The sequence below is a fragment of the Salvelinus sp. IW2-2015 genome, unplaced genomic scaffold (genome assembly GCF_002910315.2).
Source record: "Salvelinus sp. IW2-2015 unplaced genomic scaffold, ASM291031v2 Un_scaffold2176, whole genome shotgun sequence".
Taxonomy (NCBI): Eukaryota; Metazoa; Chordata; class Actinopteri; order Salmoniformes; family Salmonidae; genus Salvelinus; species Salvelinus sp. IW2-2015.
Genome location: NW_019943507.1, coordinates 7,505 through 34,855, shown reverse-complemented (window position 1 = coordinate 34,855; position 27,351 = coordinate 7,505). Strand labels below are relative to the sequence as shown.

Sequence of the window (27,351 nt, the reverse complement as noted above, 5' to 3'; positions counted from 1 at the left end):
CAGTAGCAATCTGGGGACAACAAACCAGGTTCTGGTGGCAATCTGGGGACAACAACCAGGGTTATAGGTAGCAATCTGGGACAACAACCAGGTTCTGGTGGCAATCTGGGGACAACAACCAGGTTATAGTGGTAATCTGGGACAACAACCAGGTTCATAGTGCAATCTGGGGACAACAACCAGGTTCTGGTGGCAATCTGGGGTGGCAAACAACCAGGTTATAGTGGTAATCTGGAGAATACAACCAGTTCTGGTGGCAATCTGGGGACAACAACCAGGTTATAGTGGTAATCTGGGGACAACAACCAGGTTCTGGTGGCAATCTGGGACAACAACCAGGTTCTCGGTGGCAATCTGGGGACAACAACCAGTTCTGGTGGCAATCTGGGCGGACAACAACCAGGTTATAGTGGCAATATGGGGACAACAACCAGGTTATAGTGGTAATCTGGGGACAAACAACCAGGTTATAGTGGCAATATGGGGACAACAACCAGGTTACAGTAGCAATCTGGGGACAACAACCAGGTTATAGTGGCAATATGGGGACAACCAACCAGGTTATAGTGGTAATCTGGGACAACACAAGGTACAGTGGTAATCTGGGGACACAACCAGCGTTCTGGTGGCAATCTGGGACAACAAACCAGGTTATAGTGGTAATATGGGACAACAACCAGGTTATAGTGGTAACTGGGACAACAACCAGGTTACAGTGGTAAATGGGGACAACAACACAGGTTCTGGTGCAATCTGGGACAACAGGAAGGGTTATAGTGACATCTGGGACAACAGGAAGGGTTTGGTTATGTTATAGTTTACTGTGAGAGAGAGAGAAAAAGACAGTGAGACATTGAGAACTCACCTTGCATCACAGCCCATCTGGTATCTGTAGTTGACGGTTCTTCTTCTGCGACTGGCAGGTTGTCCCAGGGTTCTACCAGATCACACAGTCCAATGGACATCTCCATCACTCCACATACTACCTGTGGACAACACAGACACCTTCATCACTCCATATACTACCTGCAGGACACACAGCACCTTCCCATCACCTCCCATCACTACCTGCAGGACAACACAGACACCCCAATCAACTCCACATTACTACCTGAGGGACAACACACACCTTCCATCACTCCTACATACTACCTGGAGGACAACACAGACACCTTCCCATCACTCCACATACTACCTGAGGACAACACAGACATCTCCCATCCACTCCACATACTACCTGCAGGACAAACACAGACACCTTCCCATCACTCCACATACTACCTTGCAGGACAACACAGACACCTTCCCATCACTCCACATACTACTGCAGGACAACACAGACACCTTCCCATCACTCCACATACTACCTGCAGGACAACACAGACACCTTCCCATCACTCCACCATAACCTGACGGACAACACAGACACTTCCCATCACTCCACATACTACCTGCAGGACAACACAGTACACCTTCCGCATCACTCACATACTACCTGCAGGACAACACAGACACCTTCCCATCACTCCAACTACTAACCTGCAGGACAACACAGACACCTTCCCAATCACTCCACATACTACCTGCAGGACAACACAGACACCTTCCCATCACTCCACATACTACCTGAGGACACACAGACACCTTTCCATCACTTCCACAACTCCTGAGACAACCAGACACCTTCCCATCACTCCACTACTACCTGAGGACAACACAGACACCTTCCCATCACCATCCACATACTACCTGAGGGACAACACAGACACCTTCCCATCACTCCACATACTACCTGCAGGACAACACAGACACCTTCCCATCACTCCACATACTACCTGCGGACAACACAGACACCTTCCCATCACTCCACATACTACCTGAGGGACAACACAGGACACCTTCCCATCACTCCACATACTACCTGAGGACAACACAGACACCTTCCCATCACTCCACATACTACCTGAGGACAACACAGACACCTTCCCATCACCCACATACTACCTGCAGGACAACACAGACACCTTCCCATCACTCCACATACTACCTGAGGACAACACAGACACCTTCCCATCACTCCACATACTACCTGAGCGACAACACAGACACCTTCCCATCACTCCACCATACTACCTGCAGGACAACACAGACACCTTCCCATCACTCCACATTACTACCTGCAGGACAACACAGACACCTTCCCATCACTCCACAACTACCTCAGGGACCAAGCACAGACATCAGCTTCCATCACACTCCACATTCACTACCTGCAGGACAACACAGACACCTTCCCATCACTCCAACATACCTACCTGCAGGGACAACACAGACACACTTCCCATCACTCCACATACTACGAGGGACAACACAGACACCTTCCCATCACTCCACATACTACCTGTGGGACAACACAGACACCTTGCCCATACGTCCACATACTACCTGCAGGACAAAACACAGACCACCTTCCACATCACTGTCCACATACTACCTGTGGCGACAACACAGACACCTTCCCATCACTCCACATTACTACCCTTGCAGGACTAACACAGACACCTTCCCATTCACTCGCATACATACTACCTGATGGACACCACAGACGCGACTCCTCAGTTATCCGCATATCACCTGCAGAGCGACACTACCCGTATCACCATAGCTTGGAGGACTGAGAACAACACGACATTCCTCTCCCATCACTCCACATACTACCTGTGCGACAACACAACACCGTTGTCGCCATCACCTCCACATACTACCTGAGGGACAACCAGACGACACAGCCCTTCCAATACTCCACACTACTACGTCTGGCAGGACAACACCATGAGCACCTGTTTCCACATGCACACTCCACATACTATCCTTGCAGGATCAACACAGACACTTCCATCACTCCACATACACTATGCCCACAATCAGCTTCATAACCATACTGGAACATGGGATCTATAACAGTTCAGAGGACACGCTTCCCATCATGCTCCACATACTACTTGATGGACGTAACAGAGACACCCTTCCAATACTCCACTACTACCTGAGGACACCACAGACACCTTCCCATCACTTCCACATACTTACCTGAGGACAACACAGACACCTTCCAATCACTCCACATACTACCTGAAGGACAACACACGACCATCGCTTCCCATCACTCCACATACTACCTGAGGGACAACACAGACATCCTTTCCCGATCACTCCCCATACTATCTTCGGAGGACAACACAGACACCTTTGACCCCATCACTCCACATACTACCTATGCAGGTCACTACATCAGCCTTCTCCATCACTCCCATACATTCACTACCTGTGCGCGACAAACACAGACACCTTTCCCAGTCTACCTTGCGCACATTACTACCTGCTAGGACAACACTAGACACTCTTCAATCACCTCCCACATACTAACCTCTGCAGGACAACACAGACACGGCCTCTTTGACAACCATTCCTTTGCTACATGACTACCTGCAGACTAACACACAGACACTTTGCTTCCCCATCACTACCAACAATCCTACCTGCCATGGACATATATCAGCTCACACACTTCCCATCGACTCCCATCATACTACCTGCAGGACAACACAGACACCTTCACCATCACATCACACATCACTACCTAGCAGGAACAACAACATCCAACACCTTGTCCCAGTCACTCCACATACTACCGTGGACAACACAGACTATCCCCACTTCCCATCACTCCACATACTACCTGAGGCGACAACAGCAGACACCTTCCCATCACTCCACCATACTACCTGAGGACAACACAGACACCTTCCACATCACTCCACTAACTACCTGCAGACAACACAGACACCTTCCCATCACTCCACATGACTACCTGAGGGACAACACAGGACACCTTCCCATCACATCCACATACTACCTTCAGGGACGACACAGACACCTTCCCATCACTCCACATACTACCTTCAGGACAACAAAAATTGGGGTCAACACTGTAAGCCTGTAAGGTACAGTATGTGTTGTAGAGTGCCTGCAGAAAGTATTCACACCCCTTGTCTTATTCCACATTTTGTTGTGTTACAGCCTGAATTCGGATTCACACAATCGCCCATAGTGACAAAGTGAAAACAGATGTTTTTATGTTAGCAAATTCACATCCACTGAATCAACACTTGTAGAATCACTTTATGCAGTGATTACAGCTGTGAGTCTCTCTGGGTACTCTGAAGAAGCATTGCAACCTGGATTGTACAATATTTGCACTGTCTTTTTACATTCTTCAAGCTTGTCAAGCTGGTTGTTGATCATTGCTAGACAGTCATTTTCAAGTCTTGCCATAGAGTTCCAAGCTGATTTAAGTCAAAACTGTAACTAAGCTACTCAGTAACATTCAATGTTGTCTTGGTAAGCAACTTCAGTGTATTTTTGGCTTTGTGTTTTAGTTAATTTCCGTTCTGAAAGAGGAATTCATCTCCCAGTGTCTGTTGGAAATGCAAAGTGCTCCAACTTTAATCTACATGTACCATATCAGATTTTCCCCTAGGGATTTTGACCGTGCTTAGCTCTATTCCGTTTATTTTTATATCCTAAAAAATTTCTCTATTTGGTTTGGTCAGGGTGTGATTTGGGTGGGCATTCTTTGATTTTGTAGTTCTAGTTTTGGGCGGGATGGTTCTCAATCATGGACAGCTGTCTATCGTTGTCTCTGATTGGGAACCATACTTAAGTAGCACTTTTCCCTCCTCTTCAGTGTGGGAAGTTGTCTTGTTTGGCACTATAGCCTTAAGCTCACGGTTGTTTTTGTATTGTTTTTTTGTTTTGTCGGCGTCATCCTAATAAAAAGGCTCACCACGCTGTACCTTGTCCAGTCTTTCGACGGCCGTGACAATGTGTTGGATGTCCCAAACATCGAACTTTGTATTCAGGAGATTAAGTTAATTTGACATATTTTTTGCAGTTTTACTTTAGTGCGTTATTGCAAACAGGATTATGTTTTGTAATATTGTGACTCGTTTCAGGAAACCTAGGCGTATGTCACGGGTTACTACTTCACAGGAGAGCCATTTTGAACGTAAACTTATTGTCACGGTCGTTTAAAAGAAGAAGGCCAAGGGCAGCGCCGTGTCAGAGCGTACAATTTGTATTTTATTTAAAAATTGACGCCGAACAAAAACAATAAACAAAACAAACCTGTGAAAGCTAAAGCTATAAACCCAAGTCAACTTCCCAGAAACACAGGTGGGAAAAAAGGGCGGCCCAAGTATGGTTCTCAATCAAGACAACAATAGACAGAACTGTCCCCTTGATTGAGAAACCCTACCCGCGCCAAACATAGAACTACAAAACATAGAACATAGAATACCCACCCCAAACTCACGCCCTGACCCAAACCAAAATAGAGACATAAAAAGGATCTCTAAGGTCAGGGCGTGACAGTACCGTAACCCCCCCCCCCCCCCCAGAGGGGTCTGGGTGGGCATCTCATCCGCCGTGGCGGCTCAGCGTGCGGGACGCAGAACCCGCTCCACCACTGGCTCACCCCACTTTGGTGGCACCTCTGGTGCGGGGACCCTCGTCGTCGACCCCGGACTGGGCACCCTCGTTGCGGGCCCCGGACTGGCGCCGTCGCTGGAGGCTCCGCACTGGAGGCCGTTGCTGGAAGGCTCCGGACTGGAGAATGTCGCTGGCAGCTCCGGACCTGGAGAATGTCGCTGGAGGCTGCCGTACTGGCAGGCCTTCGTGAGACTCGGACTGTAGGCCTTCGCTGGAGGTTTCGTGCCATGACTCCTCACTGGAGGCTTGCGTGCCATGGATCATCACTGGAGCTTCGCCCATGGATCTATCACTGGAGGCTTCTTGCCGTGATTCATCACTGGAGGCTTCTGCCATGCCGATCATCACTGGAGGCTTCGTAACTGCCATGGATCGATCACTGGAGCGCTTCGTCGCCATGGGATCATCAGGGAAGGTCATGCCATGGCATCATCACTGGAGGAGGCAGACGTGATGGCAGGTCTGGTACGGTTGAACTGCCACAGACTCACCAGGCTGGAGAGACATACAGAGAGGCCTGTTCCTTTGGGACAGGCACAGGATCACTGCGGCCGTGGAGGCGCACTGAGGTCTTGAGCGTAGGCCTGCACAACCCTCCTGGCTGGATGTTATTTTTCGCCCTGCAGATGCGAGGGCACTGTGGACCACCGGAGACCACCAGTGCGGACAAGAGCCGAGCGCAGAATATCCTGGCCCCGTAGAGACGTCCTGGGAGGTCTGAGAGCAGGGCTGGCACACTCCGTCCTGGCTGATGCTCACCCTAGCCCGCAGATGCGGGGAGCTGGGATGCTAGCGCACCGCGCTAAGAACGCTACTGAGGACACCGTCGCGCTCATCGCATAACACCGGTGCCTGACCAGTACGACGCCCGCCACGGTAGCACGGGGAGTCGGCTCAGGTCTCCAACCTGACTCTCGCACACGACTCCCGCTGTGCCCTTTGGGCTCCTTGCTATTCCTCATAAACGCTGCCGCTCTTGCCATCTTGCTGCCTCCAGTTCCTGCCCGGTGGACCGGCGATTTACTCCCCAGCCTGCCTCCAGGCGTCCCTTACCGTCCAGAATACCCACCCCCAACTCACACCCGACCAAACCAAAATAGAAAGACATAAAAAGATCTCTAAGTCAGGCGTGACACTTATTTTTTTATCAAAATATGTTTTTGGCAGAAATCCTTCTGGAACTTTCATGTGCCTTAATAACAGGACTTGCTATTGCCATCTGAACTACAAATACAATTGTTAAATTAGAGCCTAGCTTGCGTTTGCCACAGAAAAAGTCAGCCAGCCTTCCCGCTAGCCATTATTGGCATCTCTTCTAACCTGATTGTTGTCCCCAGAATGCCACCAGAACCTGGTTGTTGTCCCCAGATTGCCACCAGAACCTGGGTGTTGTCCCCAGATTGCCACCAGAACCTGGTTGTTGTCCCCAGAATGCCACCAGAACCTGGTTGTTGTCCCCAGATTGCCACCAGCACCTGGTTGTATTCTCCAGATTGCTACTATAACAACCTAACTCAAACCCCTTGTCATTATCCTCAGATTGCTACCTGCTACTCAGTGCCTTGTGCCACCACTACGGATAATGAGTGTCTTTGGACCGACTGGCTGCTAGTTAACAGTCTGAGTGGGGAGCAGGCCAGACAGTATGCCTGCATCAAACGCTCAGACTCTTCCTGCAGCTGGTACCGGAGCGGCCCGCCACCAGAGAATGACTTCATGGACATGTCAGACCCTTGAGAGGGGTAGGATTGGGGTCAGGGAGGTGCTACTGTACTCCAGGACAGAGAGAGAAGAGGGGCAGGGGGCACTGACTACACTACTGCTGCGTTCATGTGCTACTTGGAAATTCATACATGCTTGACTGGGAAACTTGAGTTGCTGTTTTCTCATGGAATGATCAATATTCCAGTTTCCAACATCCAAAACAACGTTTAGTAGGATTGATAGTAGCTGAGTTTCTGCTTCTCAGAGGAGTACAGGAACGGAACACTAGACACAGAATATCTCTTCCTATTTCCTGACTAGTTCTCCAGAGTCCAGAGGCTCCTTGTATCTCCTCCTCCCTCTGACTTAGGGATGAGGTCTGTCCTGTCACTATGTATGTATGACTATGAAGCTAACAAGAGACAAGACATGCCCAGACACAACTCATTCAGAAGAGAAGAGATGGAGAGTGATGTATGACTATGAAGCTAACAAGAGACAGGACATGCCCAGACACAACCCAGGCAGAAGAAGAGAGATGGAGAGAGATGTCAGCCTCTTCTGTGTATGTTCCCTCTCTAGTACTGTAAAGAACAAACTTTCCATGCATTCAGGTTTCTGTGTGTTTTCTCACTATATTGCATGTCCTACTGCCATCTAGACATTACAGTAGATTCTGAAGTTTTGGAAATGCAGTACAAAACCCCATGGATTCAGTCCTTTGAGCTTGTTCAAGTGTATGAAATCAGCACTAGACACTCAAGTCTTATATTCAGTATATTGGAAAAATGATCCCCATTAGACAAACATCTAAATTGGAGTAATGTACGATATCTACAAATGATCCGTGATGAACACACTAAAATGCCTGTGTCCTGTGTGAGAATGTGTATATACTGTATGATTATAACTGTTCCAGCGTTAACAACAGCTAACCTAGAGTAAAGAGGTACTCTGAGTACAACATTGATGTCCATTTTAATAGTTGTGTGTATTACTTCCTTGTGGCCCACGTACTGTTGATGCATTGTGGCAAAAAGCTAATCCACTGGTTTAACATACACACCAGTAGAAGTCAAGTCAGTCTCTCCTTAGCAACATGTTTTATATTTAAAGGAATGTTTTAAAAAGTATTTAATTGTCTTTTTCTATAGCTTTCTATTTCACTGTACCAAAAACATATAAAATCCAGATCCAGAACTTCACGTTGTTATGGGTCCGTTATTCTCAACCATTCTAATGGTTTAGGTACAGGTAGTTCATATGGTTTAGGTAGAGACAGGTAGTTCATATGGTTTAGGTAGAGACAGGTAGTTCATATGGTTTAGGTAGAGACAGGTAGTTCTTATGGTAGGTAGAGACAGGATAGTTTATTGTTAGGTAAAGACATGGTAGTTCTTCATGGTTTGGTAAAGACAGGTAGTTCATATGGTTTAGGTAGAGACAGGTAGTTCATATGGTTTAGCTAGAGACAGGTAGTTCATATGTTTGCGTAGAGACACAGGTAGTTCTTATGGTGGTGAGTGTTTTATGGTAGGAGAACAGGTAGTTCTTATGAGTTTAGGTAGAGACAGGTAGTTCTTATGGTTTAGGTAGAGACCAGGTTAGTTCTTATGGTTTAGGTAGAGACAGGTAGTTCTTATTTTAGGTAGAGACTGTTTCTATGTTTAGGTAGGACAAGGTTTCAGTTTATGGTTAGTAGAGACAGGTAGTTTCTTGGTTTAGGTAGAGAGCTATGGTTAGTATCTTATGGTTTAGGTAGAGACAGGTAGTTCTTATGGTTTAGGTAAGACGGTAGTTCTATGGTTTAGGTAAGAAGGTAGTATTTATGGTTATAGGTAAGAACGGGTAGCTTCTTATGGTTTAAGAGACAGGTTAGTTTCTTATGGTTTAGGTAGAGACAGTAGTTCTTATGTTTAGGTAGAGACAGAGTTAGCTTATGAGTTTTATGGTAGAGAGCGGTATGATCTCTTATGGTTTAGGTAAAGACAGGGTAGTTGCTTAATGGTTCTAGGTTAGAGACAGGTAGTTTATGGTTTAGTGAAGACGTAGTTCATAATGGTTTAGGTAGAGACAGGTAGTTCATTATGGTTTAGGTAGAGACGGTAGGTTCTTTGGTTTCAGTAGAGAACAGTAGTTCTTTGGTTAAGATAGAGGTAGTTTAGTATAGAGTAGAGACAGGTAGTTCTTATGGTTTAGGTAGAGACAGGTAGTTTCTTATGGTTTAGGTAGAGACAGGTAGTTCATATGGTTTAGGTTAGAGACAGGTAGTTCTTATGGTTTAGGTAGAGACAGGTAGTTCTTATGGTTTAGGTAGAGACAGGTAGTTCTTATGGTTTAGGTAGAGACAGGTAGTTCTTATGGTTATAGTAGAGACAGGTAGTTCTTATGGTTTAGGTAAAGACAGGTAGTTCTTTGGTTTAGGTAAAGACAGGTAGTTCTTATGTGGTTTAGGTAGAGACAGGTAGTTCATATGGTTTAGGTAGAGACAGGTAGTTCATATGTTTAGGTAGAGACAGGTAGTTCTTATGGTTTAGGTAGAGACCAGGTAGTTCATATGGTTTAGGTAGAGACAGGTAGTTCTTATGGTTTAGGTAGAGACAGGTAGTTCTTATGGTTTAGGTAGAGAACAGGTAGTTCTTATGGTTTAGGTAGAGACAGGTAGTTCTTATGGTTTAGGTAGAGACAGGTAGTTCTTATGGTTTAGGTAGAGACAGACAGGGTCATAACTGTCCTGTGAGGATCCAAATAGGTAAGATCAGGTTTGCAATGAATAACTTCAATTAGACCCTCTCCTCACCCAAGAGGGGGACTGGTGGGGTTAACAACTAAGCGCTGTTGTAAATCAAGGACAGAACATTCAGACATCCCTCTCTATTCCAAGGATGGACTGTTTCAGGAGATTTTCCAGGCAAAACTCTAACACTTTCAAGGGCAACTATTGGAACAATGTTTCTACATAGAACGTGATGAATGGTCAATGGTGATCTACAGAACACTAGTGGTGATCTACAGAACACTAATGGTGATCTACAGAACACTAGTGTGATCTCAGAAACTAATGGTGATCTACAGAACACTAGTGGTGATCTACAGAACATAATGGTGATCTACAGAACACTAATGGTGATCTACAGAACACTAGTGGTGATCTACAGAACACTAATGGGGATCTACAGAACACCTAGTGTGATCTACAGAACACTAGTGGTGATCTACAGAACACATGTGATACAGAACACTAGTGTGATCTACAGAACACTAGTGGTGATCTACAGAACACTAGTGGTGATCTACAGAACACTAGTGGTGATCTACAGAACACTAATGGTGATCTACAGAACACTAGTGTGACTACGAACATAAGGTATCTACAGAACACTAGTGGTGATCTAAAGAAACACTAATGGTGATCTACAGAACACTAATGACGTTTTGTTTGTTATTTCATGATGTCATAAAAAATGTTATAAAGGAAATACTGTAACTTGGAAAGTATACCCACTACATTTGTGAAGTGTCCATCCTATGCGTTGTGCACGAAATATAAAAAATGATTAAAGTGTTTTTGTTAAGAGGGGCATGATTTTAGGAGCCATAAGAGATAATTGTTTTACATAAACTTTGCACAGTGACAAGCCACGGCCCTGAGTGAGGTCAGAGAGCTTGTCAGACTGACAGAACCGTCCTTTCTAACAAACTGTATAAATGATGGGTTATCAATTAACATATCAGACCAGAGAGACGTAGAGCTGCAGGTCACGCTTCAAAGTGGTTTGAACTCTGAAGCTCAACACGAGGTAGAGACGATAATGTCACCTCCCGGACAATCAGTGGTACGGCTGATTAGCTGTCCTAAGTAAAGTATCTAAATAAGCAAATTGAAGTGGAACCATTCTACTACTCTGCTCAAACCACCGTAGTACGCTACTCTCATCACCCCACTGGGAACCATTCTACTACTCTGCTCAAACCACCGTAGTACGCTACTCTCATCACCCCACTGGGAACCATCGACACGGCAGGCTATCTTCCAGAATGGAAGGAGAATAAACTCTATTTCTGTTCACTACACAACAAGTCACCGGATACTGGACAACTACAGTAAAGGACAACAGTAGAAGATCTCTCAGAACCATTTCGGACAATCAGAGCCTTACAAGTGTAACACGAAAAGGCCTAACCCCCTTTCCAAGGCGGCCCAATTCCGAGAGAGATACACGGTGAACCAAGGCATTTTCACGTAAATACCTTCATGATTTCTTACTCCAAGCGTGTGGCGGCTCGTGTGCAAAGTACAAGAGTGCTATAAGTGAGAGTAGTTTCTAAATGTACCAAAGTTAAGTGTCTTTGTCCCTCTCTCTCACCCTCTCCATGTCTTTTGTAACAAGCAGACATATTGTTGTCAGTCTGCTAGGGACCTGTTTTTAATGTATTAAGTGTGTATGTTTATCCTGCGTTACCATTTAGTTTATCCTGTGTTAGCATTTAATTAGCTAGTAAATAAATAATTAAACTAAGTTGTGTAGTACTGAATCATAAGTAAGGCTCGGGTTATTGCAGATGCAAAGAGGTTACGACTGTTCAGAATGACGATACGAGGTTATGATCAATACGTTGACTGTTTATAGATGTGATAGGTAAAGACCTTTAGAGTTTAATTCGGGAGATGGTAACTCTTTAAAGAACCGCTCTCGTGGTGCCCCACATCCTAATGACTTAATTGTTACATTATTAATTTAATCAGGTAACAATTAAACATGGTTAGGTAATTAGATAAATAATAAATAATAATAAATCTTCAGATTGACGTAAAGGTCATTGTCACGCCCTGACCTTAGTTATCTTTGTTTTCTTTATTATTTTGGTTAGGTCAGGGTGTGACATGGGGGATGTATGTGTTTTCCCTTGTCTAGGGGTTTTGTATGTTTAATGGGTGTTTGCTAGTCTAGGTGTGATGTATGTCTATGGTTGCCTAGATTGGTTCTCAATTAGAGGCAGCTGTTTATCGTTGTCTCTGATTGGGAACCATATTTAGGCAGCCATATTCCGTTGGGTATTTTGTGGGTTATTGTCTATATGTAATTTGCCTCTTCTGCACTTGTTTAATATATAGCTTCACGTTCGTTTGTTGTTTTGCATAGTTTGTTTACGTGTTCTTCGTTTCGTTAAATAAATAGAAGATGTATTGTTATCACGCTGCGCCTTGGTCCTCCTCTCTTCATCCAAACGACCAACGTGACAGTCATGTCATAACAACAGATAGTTCTTAGTAGTAGTTCTTATGGTTTAGGTAAAGATAGGTACATTGGTAGTTCTTATGGTTTAAGTAGATAGGTACATTGGTAGTTCTTATGGTTTAAGTAGATAGGTACATTGGTAGTTCTTATGGTTTAGGTAAAGATAGGTACATTGGTAGTTCTTATGGTTTAAGTAGATAGGTACATAGGTAGTTATTATGGTTTGGGTAAAGATAAATAGATGGGTATATTGGTAGTTCTTATGGTTTGGGTTTAGATTGGTAGTTATTATGGTTTAGGTAAAGATAGTTCTCATGGTTTGAGTAGAGATAGGTAGATATGTAGTTATTATGGTTTAGGTAGAGATAGGTAGAGAGTAGTGATGTCCATCTCTCATTGCATGAACTATTTGACACGCATCTACACTGAAAAAAATATATAAATGCAACAATTTCAAACATTTCACTGAGAAACAGTTCATAAAAGAAAATCAGTCAATTGAAATAAATTCATTAGGCCCTAATCTATGAATTTCACATGACTGGGAATATAAATGTTCATCTGTTGGTCAAAGATACAATTTAAAAAAAGGTAGGGCTGTGGATAAAAAAACAGTCAGTGTCTGGTGTGACCACCATTTGACTCATGCAGTGCGACACATCTCCTTCGCATAGAGTTGATCAGGCTGTTGATGTTGTCCCAATTGAGACAATGACTTATCAATGACCCAAGCCCAGCTCAGTTAATCCTGACCATTGTGTCACTGAGTCATAAAGCTTCAGCAAATGTACATTATTCTAGGGGAGTGGGAAGACACAATCTAAATAACCTAATTTATGTCCCTTTTACTGCACTGAACGTCTCTGCTGAACCTACAGCTATTGTACGCAGTAATCATTTGCCGATAAACCAGAGTTATACTGTTAGCACTGAGGTGGTGTGCACTAGTAGGAAGTCCACTGGGTGCAGATCACCCTGCACTAACATAAATAACATGAGCTCGTCTACTTCGGCTAAGCTTCCCAGTAAAGCAATGAAAACAATCAAGCATTCCAGAAAGTACTAAAAATAGCCCACATTAACATATGTAGCTTAAGAAACAAGGTTAATGAAGTCAATAACATGCTAGTAACAGATGACATTCCTATTCTGACTACCTTTGAAACTCACTTAGATAATACCTTTGATGATACAGTGGTAGCAATACATGGTTGTAACATCTACAGAGAAGACAGAAATGCCAATGGTGGAGGTGTTTTGCTGTTTATATTCAGAACCACATTCCTGTAAATCTAAGAGAGGATCATATGTTAAATACTTTTGAAGTAATATGGCTACAGGTTCATCTACCCTGTTGGGAAGTGAGCACACAGTTTGTTTGTTTGATCTGACGAAGCACCTATGTTTTTAAGAATGTGCATATGACAACAAACTTTTCTATACAGGTTAATCTGCCTCACCTAAAGCCCATTCTGGTGGAAAGCTGCTGTAGACCACCAAGTGCTAACAGTCAGTATCTGGATAATATGTGTGAAATGCTTGATAATGTCTGTGATATCAAGTATATTTTCTGGGTGATTTAAATATTGACTGGCTTTCATCAAGCTGCCCACTCAAGAAAAAGCTTCAAACTGTAACCAGTGCCTGCAACCTGGATCAGGTTATCAGTCAACCTACCAGGGTAGTTACAAACATCACAGGAAGGAAATATTCAACGTGTATTGATCATATCAATACTAATGCTGCAGAAATTTGTTTTAAAGCAGTATCCAAATCCATAAGATGTAGTGATCACAATGTACTAGCCATATCTAGGAAAACCAAAGTTCCAAAGGCTGGGCCTAATATAGTGTATAAGAGGTCATACAATACGTTTTGTAATGATTCCTATGCTGTTGATGTAAATAATTTTTGCTGTTCTGTGGTGTGTAATGAGGAGCAACTAGATGCTTCACTTGACACATTTATGAAATTGCTGATTCCACTTACTAATAATCATGCACAAAAAGTGATAAATCGTTGTGGAATTGAGAAATTGTGTGGTTGAAAGGGATGAGGCAAAAGGAATGGCAAAAAAGTCTGGCTGCACAACCGATTGGCAAACGTACTGCAAATTGAGAAATCATGTGACTAAACTGAATAAAAATAAGAAAATATGCAAAATCGGCTCCATCATTCATTGAATCAGATGGCTCACTCACCCTGAACAGGCAGTTAACTCACTGTTCCTAGGCCGTCATTGAATCAGATGGCTCACTCACCCTGAACAGGCAGTTAACCCACTGTTCCTAGGCCCTCATTGAAAATAAGAATTTGTTCTTAACTGACTTGCCTAGTTAAATAAAAGTAAAATAAAATACAAATTCACCACAAAACCCACTGATGTTGCCAATTACAATTAAGATTAGCAAATTTAGGCATGACATGCCAGCAACAAAAGCTGACACTACACATCCAAGTATAACTGATCAAATTATGAAAGACAATCATTGTAATTTAACATTACGTAAAGTGGAAAATTACTGAGGATAATAGCGGATGATTTTACCACTCCTATTTGCCATATCTTCAATTTAAGCCTACTAGAAAGTGTGTGCCCTCGGGCCTGGGGGGAAGCAAAAGTCAAGTAAAGCTCCATTTACTAGCTCAAATAGTCGACCAATCAGCCTGTTTCCAACCCTTAGTAAACTTTTGGAAAAAAATGTGTTTGACCAGATACAATGCTATTTTACTGTAAACAAATTGACAAGACTTTACACAAATGACTGATGATTGGCTGAGAGAACTTGATAAAAAGATTGTGGGAGCAGTTTTGTTCGACTTCAGTACAGCTTTGGAAATGATCAATCATAGTCTGCTGCTGGAAAAGGTATGTGTTATGGCTTTACACCCCCTGCTATATTGTGGATAAAGAGTTATCTGTCTCACAGAACACAGAGGGTGTTCTTTAATGGAAGCCTCTCCAACATAATCCAGGTTGAATCAGGGATTCCCCAGGACAGCTGTCTAGGCTCCTTATTTTTTTCAATCTTTGCTGATGACTGTTACGTTCCCAAGCAAACAAAACAACAAATAATGTCGCTCAAACAGGAGGGGGAACTAACAAAGAATCACTGACCAACAACCAAAAGGAAACAAGATGGGTTTTAGGATGGGTTCTGAAAGACACTCATGGGGGTGTCTACTGAAAGTTGACTGGCAACAACAACTGGAACCTAAAAGACACCCAACATGAGCGCCCACTAAATCTGACTATGAAGAGGCAAAAAAAAGAAAAACCCACACCACACTTAAAGACAGGAAACGAAATCAGGGAAATCAGAACCAGGATGCTCGTCTAGAAATCAAAATACGGCAAGCCAACTAAAGGTGTTAACCCTCAGAGTATTTTATTACATTTTTATTTAACTAGGCAAGTTAGTTATGAACAAATTCTTATTTACAATGACGGCCTACCCCGGCCAACCTCGGACAACACTGAGTCAATTGTCTGCCGCCCTATGGGGCTCCCAATCACGGCCGGTTGTGATACAACCAGGAATCAAACCGGGGTCTGTAGTGACGCCTCTAGCACTGAGACGCAGTGCCTTAGAACACTGTGCCACTCGGGAGTAGGTGAATGGATGATCTCCGTACATGTGGTTCCCACCATGAAGCATGGAGGAGGAGGTGTGACAGCGTGGGGGTGCTTTGCTGGTGACACTGTCTATGACGTTTTTTTAAATTCAAGGCACAATTAACCAGCATGGCTACCACAGCATTCTGCAGCGATACGCCATCCCATCTGGTTTGCGCTCTGTGGGACTATCATTTGTTTTTCAACAGGACAGTGACCCAACACACCTCCAGGCTGTGTAAGGGCTATTTGACAAAGAAGGAGAGTGATGGAGTGCTGCATCAGATGACCTGGCCTCCACAATCACCCGACCTCAACCCAATTGAAATGGTTTGGGATGAGTTGGACCGCAGAGTGAAGGAAAAGTAGCCGTGTGCTCAGCATATGTGGGAACTCCTTCAAGACTGTTTGAAAAGCATTCCTCATGAAGCTGGTTGAGAAAATGCCAAGAGTGTGCAAAGCTGTCACCAAGGCAAAGGGTGGCCACCCTATCAAGGCAACTTAAGCACTGGGCCATCCACTCTTAAAAAGCACCTGGTCTAGCACAGGTGAAACACCTTCCAACTAACGAGATGGCAATCAGCATAGGTTTAACACATACTGACTAATGAGGTGACACCAATCAGTGCACCCTACTTGCTAACAAGCTATACGTGCTAAAGAAAAACCTCAAAACAGAAATGGAAAAAACAATGCCTGTAACATGACATGCCACTGGCTTTGAATAAAGTTAGTTAGTCCTAAATATTTCAAAAATTAAACGCATTATATTTGGGACAATTCATTCACTAAACCCTAAACCTCAACTAAACCTTGAAAATAAATAATGTGTAAATTGAGCAAGTTGAGATGACTAAACCGCTTGGAGTAACCCTGGATAGTGAACTTTCATGGTCAAAACACGTTGATACAACAGTACCTCAGATGGGGAGAAGTCTGTCCATAATAAAGAGTTGCTCTGCCTTTTTAACAACACATTCAACAAGGCAGGTCCTACAGGTCCTAGTTTTGTCGCACCTGGACTACTGTTCAGTCTCCATGATAAGACACACACTATACTCACACATACTCGTGGATTTAGTCTTCTACAGATGAAGTCGGAAGTTTACATTCACTTAAGTTGGAGGCATTAAAACTCGTTTTTCAACCACTCCACAAATTTCTTGTAAACATACTATAGTTTTGGCAAGTCGGTTAGGACATCTACTTTGTACATGACACAAGTAATTTTTCAAACAATTGTTTACAGACAGATTATTTCACTTATAATTCACTGTTTCACAATTCCAGTGCATCAGAAGTTTGCATACACTTAGTTGACTGTGCCTTTAAACAGCTTGGGAAATTCCTGAAAATTATGTCATGGCTTTAGAAGCTTCTGATAGGCTAATTGACACAATTTGAGTCAATTGGAGGTGTACCTGTGGATGTATTTCAAGCCCTACCTTCAAACTCAGTGCCTCTTTGCTTGACATCATGGGAAAATCAAAAGAAATCAGTCAAGACCTCCAAAAAATTGGAGCCCTCCACAAGTCTGGTTCATCCTTGGGAGCAATTTCCAAATGCCTGAAGGTACCGCGTTCTTCTGTACAAACAATAGTACGCAAGTATAAACACCATGGTCCACGCAGCCATCATACTGCTCAGGAAGGAGACACCAAAGTTTGTGTGTTTAATTAGATAAATATTATGGTGTTTCTATTCCAAGAAAAACGAAAAACCCTCTGGGTTTCCGTTAGGAAGGAATGGAAAATATGCAGCTGTACAACGTGACGGTCGGGAGTACAGTACGGGGCTATTTAGCTAAAGGCTCTCCATGTTGTGTGGGCAGGGCATGCGGGAGACCGTGGTTCATTTCCCCGACAGGGAGGTAGGCTGTCCTTGTAAATAAGAATTTGGTCTTAACTGACTTGCCTAGTTAAACAAAGGTTACACTAAGAGCATAACATTTCTGCACCGTAATGTTTTAGCTCGAGTCTAACCAATACCCAAATGGAGATTCAGTGAAAATAAAAACCTCATTTATCAAGACCAGTCCCAATGCTTGTCTCAGAGCAGCGCAAAACGGTGCTAAAATAGTTGTAGGCTTTTGCTTCAAATCCTATTGCTTCTAACTTCAATATGCTCTTTAAATTAATAAGACCTACACCACTTTTAACAGCACATTACTCAACACTAGTGAGACTCATGTTGCCTACGGTAGGCCTACAGTATATCGAAAAGTACGGTGTGACTCTCCACCAATAACTACATATAGAGGATTGGAAGATTGGAGGATATTTCTGTATTTCAGTGATATTTATTCCCATAGTAATTCGTTATGGATCCATAACTAAATAAACATAGGCATTTTGAAAGAGTATTTTTGTCATAATTTTATTAATGAAAGCATAAAGATGCCATTATTAGCTACATTATTTTAGTTTGAACGTGCAGACTGGTACTAAGAACAGAACAGCGGGAACGTTTCTCTAGTCAGAGCCATTATTAGTACAATGACCCTTAAATATTTTGGAAATTATTTTGTATTCAAATAAGGTAAAATGAGCGATAAAAAGGCTGTTCTTGAACACAGGGGGACATTGTTACTAATTTGTAAATAAAGCCAGGTTGTTATTTAGAATGATTTATTTCTGTGTTTAGAGGGAGAAAAACCAAAAATCTACAGTCATCCCATGGGTCTCCCAGTCAAGGCTGGCATGGGTATTGAACCAGCATTTGTTGCAACACAGATTGCACTGCTATGCAGTGTCTTAGACTGTTGCACCACTCAGGCACTGTGCAATTTGACTGGTCAAGAGTGGCCTACAGTATTACTGTAAGAGCAAAATAATCCTAACAAAATAAAATAATTAAAAACTTAGTGTAACAACAGTTTTAGTAAGTAATATTGAGGACGTGCACAATTATCAATTTCTATTTAGATTTATGTCACCCATTCATTGTCAGTTAGAGACACAGTAGGACCCACAATCATAATCAGTGATTATAACTAACTCTTACTCTCCCTAGCGCTGGTCTGGAGCAATGAAGTGGTGATGCAGGGTATCGTACCAAATCACAAATGACCTCAAATGAAGTCCCGCAGTGTAAGCTCACAACTTTTAAAGGAGGAACCACTGTAGGTAGTTAGGCAGACAGGTAGTTAAGTAGGTAGGTGGTTCTTATGGTTTGGGTACAGATAGGTAGATAGGTATTTAGGTAGATAGGCAGTAGATAGAGTTGAAGTTGGAAGTTTACATACACCTTAGCCAAATACATTTAAACTCAGTTTTTCACAATTCCTGACATTTAAAAAAAACTCCCTGTCTTAGGTCAGTTAGGATCACCACTTCATTTAAAAAATTTGAAAATTCAGAATAATTGTAGAGAGAAAGATTTATTTCAGCTTTGATTTCTTTCATCACATTCCCAGTGGGTCAGAAGTTTACATACACTCAATTAGTATTTGGTAGCATTGCTTTTAAATTGTTTAACTTGGGCCTCTAACGTTTCGGGTAGCCTTCCACAACCTTCCCACAATAAGTTGGGTGAATTTTGGCCCATTCCTCATGACAGAGCTGTGTAACTGAGTCAGGTTTGTAGGCCTCCTTGCTCGCACATTCTTTTTCAGTTCTGCACACAATTTTCTATAGGATTGAGGTCAGGGCTTTGTGATGGCCACTCCAATACCTTAACTTTGTTATACTTAAGCGTTTTGCCACAAATTTGGAAGTATGCTTGGGGTCATTGTCAATTTGGAAGACCCATTTGTGACCAAGCTTTAACTTCCTGACTGATGTCTTAAAACTTCTCTGGGATATGTGGGACGCTAGCGTCCACCTAACCAACAGCCATTGAAATTGCAGGGAGCAACATTCAAAACAACAGAAATCTCATAATTAAAATTCCTTAAACATACAAGTGTTATACACCATTTTAAAGATAAACTTCTCGTTCCAGCCAAAGTGTCTGATTTCAAAAAGGATTTATGGCGAAAGCACACACAACGATTATGTTAGGTTCAGTAATAGCCACAGAAAACCGCACATTTTCCAGCCAAAGATAGGAGTCACAAAAAGCAGAAAGAGATAAAATTATTACTAACCTTTGATGATCTTCATCAGATGACACTCATAGGACTCATGTTACACAATACATGTATGTTTTGTTCGATAATGTGCATATTTATATCCACAAATCTCGGTTTACATTGGCCGCATGTTCAGAAATGCCTCCAAATATCCTGGAGAAATTGCAGAGAGCACGTCAAATAACAGAAATACTATCTCATAAACTTTGATGAAAGATACATGTTTTACATAGAATTAAGATAAATTGTTCTTAATATGGTGCAAGCGATGTCGGTACATTTATGACAACAGCCAGCTCAAGTGCAGGGCGCGAAATTCAAAATATATTTTTTGAAATATTTAACTTTCACACATTAACAAGTCCAATACAGCAAATGAAAGATAAACATCTTGTGAATCCAGCCAACATGTCCGATTTTTTAAATGTTTTACAGCGAAAACACCACGTATATTATGAGTTAGCTCACCACCAAATACAAAAAAGGACAGACATTTTTCACAGCACAGGTAGCATGCACAAAACCAACCTAACTAAACAAGACCAACCAAACTAACCAAGAAACAACTTCATCAGATGACAGTCTTATAAACATGTTATATCAATTAAATTATGTTTTGTTCAAAAAATGTGCATATTTGAGCTATAAATCAGTTTTACATTGCAGCTACCATCACAGCTACCGTCACAAATAGCACCGAAGCAGCCAGAGTAATTACAGACACCAACGTGAAATACCTAAATACTCATCATAAAACATTTCTGAAAAATACATGGTGTACAGCAAATGAAAGAGAAGCATCTTGTGAATCCAGCCAATATTTCCGATTTCTTAAGTGTTTTACAGCGCAAACACAATATAGCATTATATTAGCTTACCACAATAGCCAGAAACACAAGCCATTTACCAGCAGCAAAAGTTAGCGATCGTAACAAACCAGCAAAAGATATATAATTTTTGACTAACCTTGATAAGCTTCATCAGATGACAGTCCTATAACATCAGGTTATACATACACTTATGTTTTGTTCGAAAATGTGCATATTTAGAGCTGAAATCAGTGGTTATACATTGTGCTAACGTAGCATCTTTTTCCCAGATTGTCCGGATATTTTTATGACACTCACCTATTCTGACCAAATAACTATTCATAAACGTTACTAAAAAATACATGTTGTATAGGAAATGATAGATACACTAGTTCTTAATGCAATCGCCGTGTTAGAATTCAAAAAATAACTTCATTACGACATCCAGCTTACGTTATAGTGAGAGAGTGCCCAAAATCTGGGCGCAAACTAATAGTACACATGTTCGACAGATATATGAAATAACATCATAAAATGTTTTGATGATCTTCCATCAGAATGTTGTACAAGGGGTCCTTTGTCGGGAACAATCGTTGTTTGGTTTTTAGAATGTCCTCTTCTCCAGTCAATTAGCACGGAAAGCTAGCAAAGTGGCGTGAAGCTCTCCTTCGTGAACAAACGCAGACAACGCAACATGCCTAACGTCCTGAAAAAAATTCAATAATCTAATAAAACTATATTGAAAAAACATACTTTACGATGATATTGTCACATTTATCAAATAAAATCAAAGCCGGAGATATTAGCCATCTATAACGACAGCTTTTCAGAAGGCAATACCCGGTCCCTTCTCGCGCATTCCAGAAAACAAGAAATTGGTGTCACGTCATGCCAAGAGCTCTTATTCGGCCTCAGATCAAGTCATATACTCAATTTCTTCTCTCACTGCCTGTTGACATCTAGTGGAAGGCGTTTGAAGTGCATGTATACTAATACATATCAAGCACATTTATAGGCAGGCCCTAGAACAGAGCATCGATTTCAGATTTTCCACTTCCTGTCAGGAAGTTTGCTGCAAAATGAGTTCTGATTTACTCACAGATATAATTCAAACGGTTTTAGAAACTAGAGAGTGTTTTCTATCCAATAGTAATAATAATATGCATATTGTACGAGCAAGAATTGAGTACGAGGCCGTTTGAAMTGGGCACCTTTTATCCAGGCTACTTAATACTGCCCCCGCAGCCCAAAGAAGTTAATGCAACCGCTGTGTCAGATTTCAAAAAAACTTTACGGAAAAATCACCCCATGCAATAATCTTTGACGGCGTTCAGATATAACAACATTTCTCCGCCATATTGGAGTCAACAGAAATACGAAATTACATCATAAATACTCCCTTACCTTTGATGATCTTCATCAGAATGCACTCACAGGAATCCTAGTTCCACAATAAATCGTTGTTTTGTTCGATAATGTCCATTACTTATGTCCAAGTAGCTACTTTTTCTAGCATGTTTAGTACACATGTCCAAACGCTCGCGCAGATCCAGGTGAACGTCGGACGAAAACTTCAAAAAGTGATATTACAGGTCGAATAAACTTGTCAAACTAATTAGAGAATCAATCTTCAGGATGTTGTTATCATAAATATTTAATATTGTTCCAACCGGAGAATTCCTTTGTGTCTACAGAAGTGATAGAACGCAAGGCGATATCATTTGGAATGCGCGTGACCAAGAACTGGCACTCCGCCAGACCACAGACTCATTCCCGTCTCATCCAGCCCCACATCACAGTAGAGGCTTCATTCAACGTTCTACAGACTGTTGACATCTAGTGGAAGGCGTAGGAGGTGCAAACAGATCCATATCTTACTGGGATTTGAATAGGCGATGAGTTGAAAATCGACCCGCCTCAGAATTCTCACTTCCTGTTTGGATTTTTTCTCAGGTTTTTGCCTTCCATATGAGTTCTGTTATACTCACAGACATCATTCAAGCAGTTTTAGAAACTTCAGTGTTTTCTATCCAATAGTAATAATACTATGCATATATTAGCATCTGGGACAGAGTAGGAGGCAGTTCACTCTGGGCACGCTATTCATCCAAAAGTGAAAATGCTGCCCCCTATCACAAAGAAGTTTCAAAATATCCACATCATTTTCCTCCCTCACGATGCCATCTATTTTGTGAAGTGCACCAGTCCCTCCTGCAGCAAAGCACCCCCACAACATGATGCTGCCACCCCCGTGCTTCACGGTTGGGTATGGTGTTCTTCGGCTTGCAAGCCTCACCCCTTTTTCCTCCAAACATAACGATGGTCATTGTGGCCAAACAGTTCTATTTATGTTACATCAGACCAGAGGGCATTTCTCCAAAAAGTACAATCTTTGTCCCCATGTGCAGTTGCAAACCGTAGTCTAGCTTTTTTATGGCTGTTTTGGAGCAGTGGCTTCTTCCTTGCTGAGCGGCCTTTCAGGTTATGTCGATATAGGACTCGTTTAACTGTGGATATAGATACTTTTGTACCTGTTACTGTGGATAACAGTACCTGTTTGTACCTGTTAGTACAGTACCTGTTTGTACCTGTTACTGTGGATATAGATACTTTGTACCTTCCTCCAGCATCTTCAGAAGGTCCTTTGCTGTTGTTCTGGGATTGATTTGCACTTTTCGCACCTAAGTATGTTCATCTCTAGGAAACATAATGCATCTCTTTCCTGAGCGGTATGACGGCTGCGTGGTCCCATGGTGTTTATACTTGTGTACTATTGTTTGTACAGATGAACGTGGTACCTTCAGGCGTTTTGAAATTGCTCCCAAGGATGAACTAGGCTTGTGGAGGTCTACACTTTTTTTTCTGAGGTCTTGGCTGATTTCTTTAGATTTTCCCATGATGTCAAGCAAAGAGGCACTGAGTTTGAAGGTAGGGCTTGAAATATATCCACAGTTACACCTCCAATTGACTAAAATGATGTCAATTAGCCTATCAGAAGCTTCTAAAGCCATGACATCATTTTCTGGAATGTTCCAAGCTGTTTAAAGGCACAGTCAACATAGTGTATGTAAACTTCTGACCCACTGGAATTGGGATACTGTGAATTATACGTTAAATAATCTGTCTGTAAACAATTGTTGGAAAAATGGCTTGTGTCATGCACAAAGTAGATGTCCTAACCGACTTGCCAAAACTATCATTTGTTAACAAAAAATGTGTGGAGTAGTTGAAAAATTAGTTTTAATGACTCCAATCTGAGTGTATATAAACTTCCGACTTCAACTGTAGGTAGTTCTTATGGTTTGTGTACAGATAGGTAGATAGGTGATTAGGTTAGGGCAGTAGTTATGCAGATAGGTAGTTCTTATGGTTTTGTACAGATAGGTAGATAGGTGATTAGGTAGGCAGGTAGTTATGCAGATAGGTAGTTCTGTTGTGTGTGTACAGATAGGTAGATAGGTGATTAGGTAGGCAGGTAGTTATGCAGTAGGTGTTCTTATGGTTTGTGTACAGATAGGTAGTAGGTGATTAGGTAGGCAGGTAGTTTATGCAGATAGTCGTTGTTCTTATGGTTTGTGTACAGATAGGTAGATAGGTGATTAGGTAGGCAGGTAGTTATGCAGATAGGTCGTTCTTATGGTTTGTGTACAGATAGGTAGATAGGTGATTAGGTAGGCAGGTAGTTATGCAGATAGGTCGTTCTTATGGTTTGTGTACAGATAGGTAGATAGGTGATTAGGTAGACGGTAGTTATGCAGATAGGTCGTTCTTATGGTTGTGTACAGATAGGTAGATAGTGATTAGGTAGCAGGTAGTTATGCAGATAGTAGTTCTTATGGTTTGTGTACAGATAGGATAAGGTGATTAGGTAGGCAGGTAGTTATGCAGATAGGTAGTTCTTATGGTTTGTGTACAGATAGTAGATAGGTGATTAGGTAGGCAGGTAGTTATGCAGATAGGTAGTTCTTATGGTTTGTGTACAGATAGGTAGATAGGTGATTAGGTAGGCAGGTAGTTATGCAGATAGGTAGTTCTTATGGTTTGTGTACAGATAGGTAGATAGGTGATTAGGTAGGCAGGTAGTTATGCAGATAGGTAGTTCTTATGGTTTGTGTACAGATAGGTAGATAGGTGATTAGGTAGGCAGGTAGTTATGCAGATAGGTAGCTCTTTATGGTTTGTGTACAGATAGTATTTAGCTAGATAGGTAAGTAAGTCGTTTCTACCATGTCCTTGTGGTTTGGGTAGAAGGTCTGGTCGATCAGAGGGAACTTGTCAGGGCCTAGCTTCTTACAGGTGGCAATCAGCTGGGCAAACTAGTGGAGGGGTACAGGAGACAGTTAGTAGAGGTGGCCTTGGACTAGTGATTAGGCCTGGGACTAGGACTGAAGAAGACATAGTAGGTGAACTAAAGTCCTACAGACTTTTCCTCCAGACACTGGGTAAATGTTCAGAAAAAGTTTGTAACTAGAGGACATATGAGGCAAAAAAAATCTACAGGTCTCTCCTCCAGACACCTGGTAAATGTTTAGATAAAGCTGTAGAGGAACTGATGACCAAATATTTACAGGACTCTCCTCCAGACCTGGTAAATGTTTAGATAAAAGCTGTAGAGGAACTGATGACCAAATTATTTACAGGACTCTCCTCCAGACACCTGGTAAATGTTTAGATAAAGCTGTAGAGGAACTGATGAGGCAAATCATTCTCTAAATGATTATCTGTTAGCTGGCTGGGGCACAATGATGGGAAGTACTATTATAAAACAGGTTATTGTGCTGGTGGTGCTGCTACAGTGATCTGGTCCATTAACAGCCAACATTAAATCAATGTTGTGCTGAGTTATAAGGTCAATTTAAAAGCCAGTTCTAAAAATGTCAGGCCCTGTGTTTAATAGAGGAGCCTATTTCCCCACTGTATAGCCTTATCACCCCCTGTGTATGTGTGCGGGTGCCTGTGTGTGTGTCTGTGTGTGTCTCACCGCCCAGGGCTTGTCACAGAGGCTGTAGATGGACTCCAGTGAGTTGATGCTGGGGACTCCTGCGTACTGCAGGCCGATGATCATGTTCCTGAAGTCCTCATTGTGGGCCATGCTATAGGCATGCTGCCTCATCAGGACAAAGTCAGGTTTAATGGACCTGAGAGGGTTAGAGGACAAAGTCAGGCTTGAAGGACCTGCGAGGGTTAGAGGACAAAGTCAGGCTTGAATGACATGGGAGGGTAGAACAGATGTGATTTGATCACATTCAGAAACAGGGTCTGAAGTGATCAAACTGAGACATTAAAACTCTGCTGAGGTAATGTCCTGGAAAGCATACAGCCTGGATGCCCTTAGAAAAATAAATGTGTTACTGCAAACTTCCTGCAATTAAATAGTGTGCCACAAAATGTTGCTAGAAGTTTCTAAACGTCTGCCACTGGTGGTGAATCGGCGGCAAACCTTTGGCAACAAAAATATTTATTGCTACTAGTGGCAAACAGTTTACAATAGTTTTTTTTCTGACAGAAAATTCTCTCAAGATTCTATTTGAATCCGTGGCAAACCTGAGGCAGAAACATCTACAGTGCCTTCGGAAAGTATTTAGACCCCTTGACTTTTTCCACATTTTGTTACGTTACAGCCTTATTCTAAAATAGATTAGATAAAACTATTTCCTCAGCAATCTACACATAATACCCAATAATGACACATTTTAAATTTGTGCACATTTATTAAAAAGAAAAAACATAAATACCTTATTTACATAAGTATTCACACCCTTTGCTATGAGACTCAAAATTGAGCTCTGGTGCATCCTGTTTCCATTGATCATCCTTGAGAGGTTTCAACAACTTGATTGGAGTCCACCTGTGCTAAATTAAATGGATAGGACATGATTTGGAAATGCACACATCTGTCTATTTAAGGTACCACAGTTGACAGTGCATGTCAGATGAAAAACAAAGCCATGAGGTTGAAAGGAATTGTCTGTAGCGCTCCGAGACAGGATGGCGTCGAGAGACAGATCTGGGGAAGGGCACCAAAACATTTCTGCATCATTGAAGGTCCCCACGATTACAATGGCCTCCATCATTCTTCTGGAATTCTTCTGGAAGAAGTTTGGAACCACCAAGACTCTTCCTAGAGCTGGTCGCCCAGCCAAACTGAACGATCAGGGGAGAAGGGCCTTGGTCAGGGAGGTGACCAAGAACACAATGGTCAGTCTGACAGAGATCTAGTTCCTCTGTGGAGATGGGAGAACCTTCCAAAAGGACAACCACCTCTGCAGCCTTCACCAATTAGGCCTTTATGGCAGAGTGGCCAGACGGAAGCCACTCCTCAGTAAAAGGCAACCGGCTTGGAGTTTGCCAAACGGCATC

General features: G+C 42.3%; 1 pseudogene; it reads right to left on the bottom strand.

The window, feature by feature from the left end:
* Nucleotides 1–26,129, bottom strand: part of LOC112073176 (synapsin-2-like) — a 110,088-nt pseudogene extending 83,959 nt beyond the window's left edge.
* Between the last annotated feature and the right edge of the window lie 1,222 nt (nt 26,130–27,351).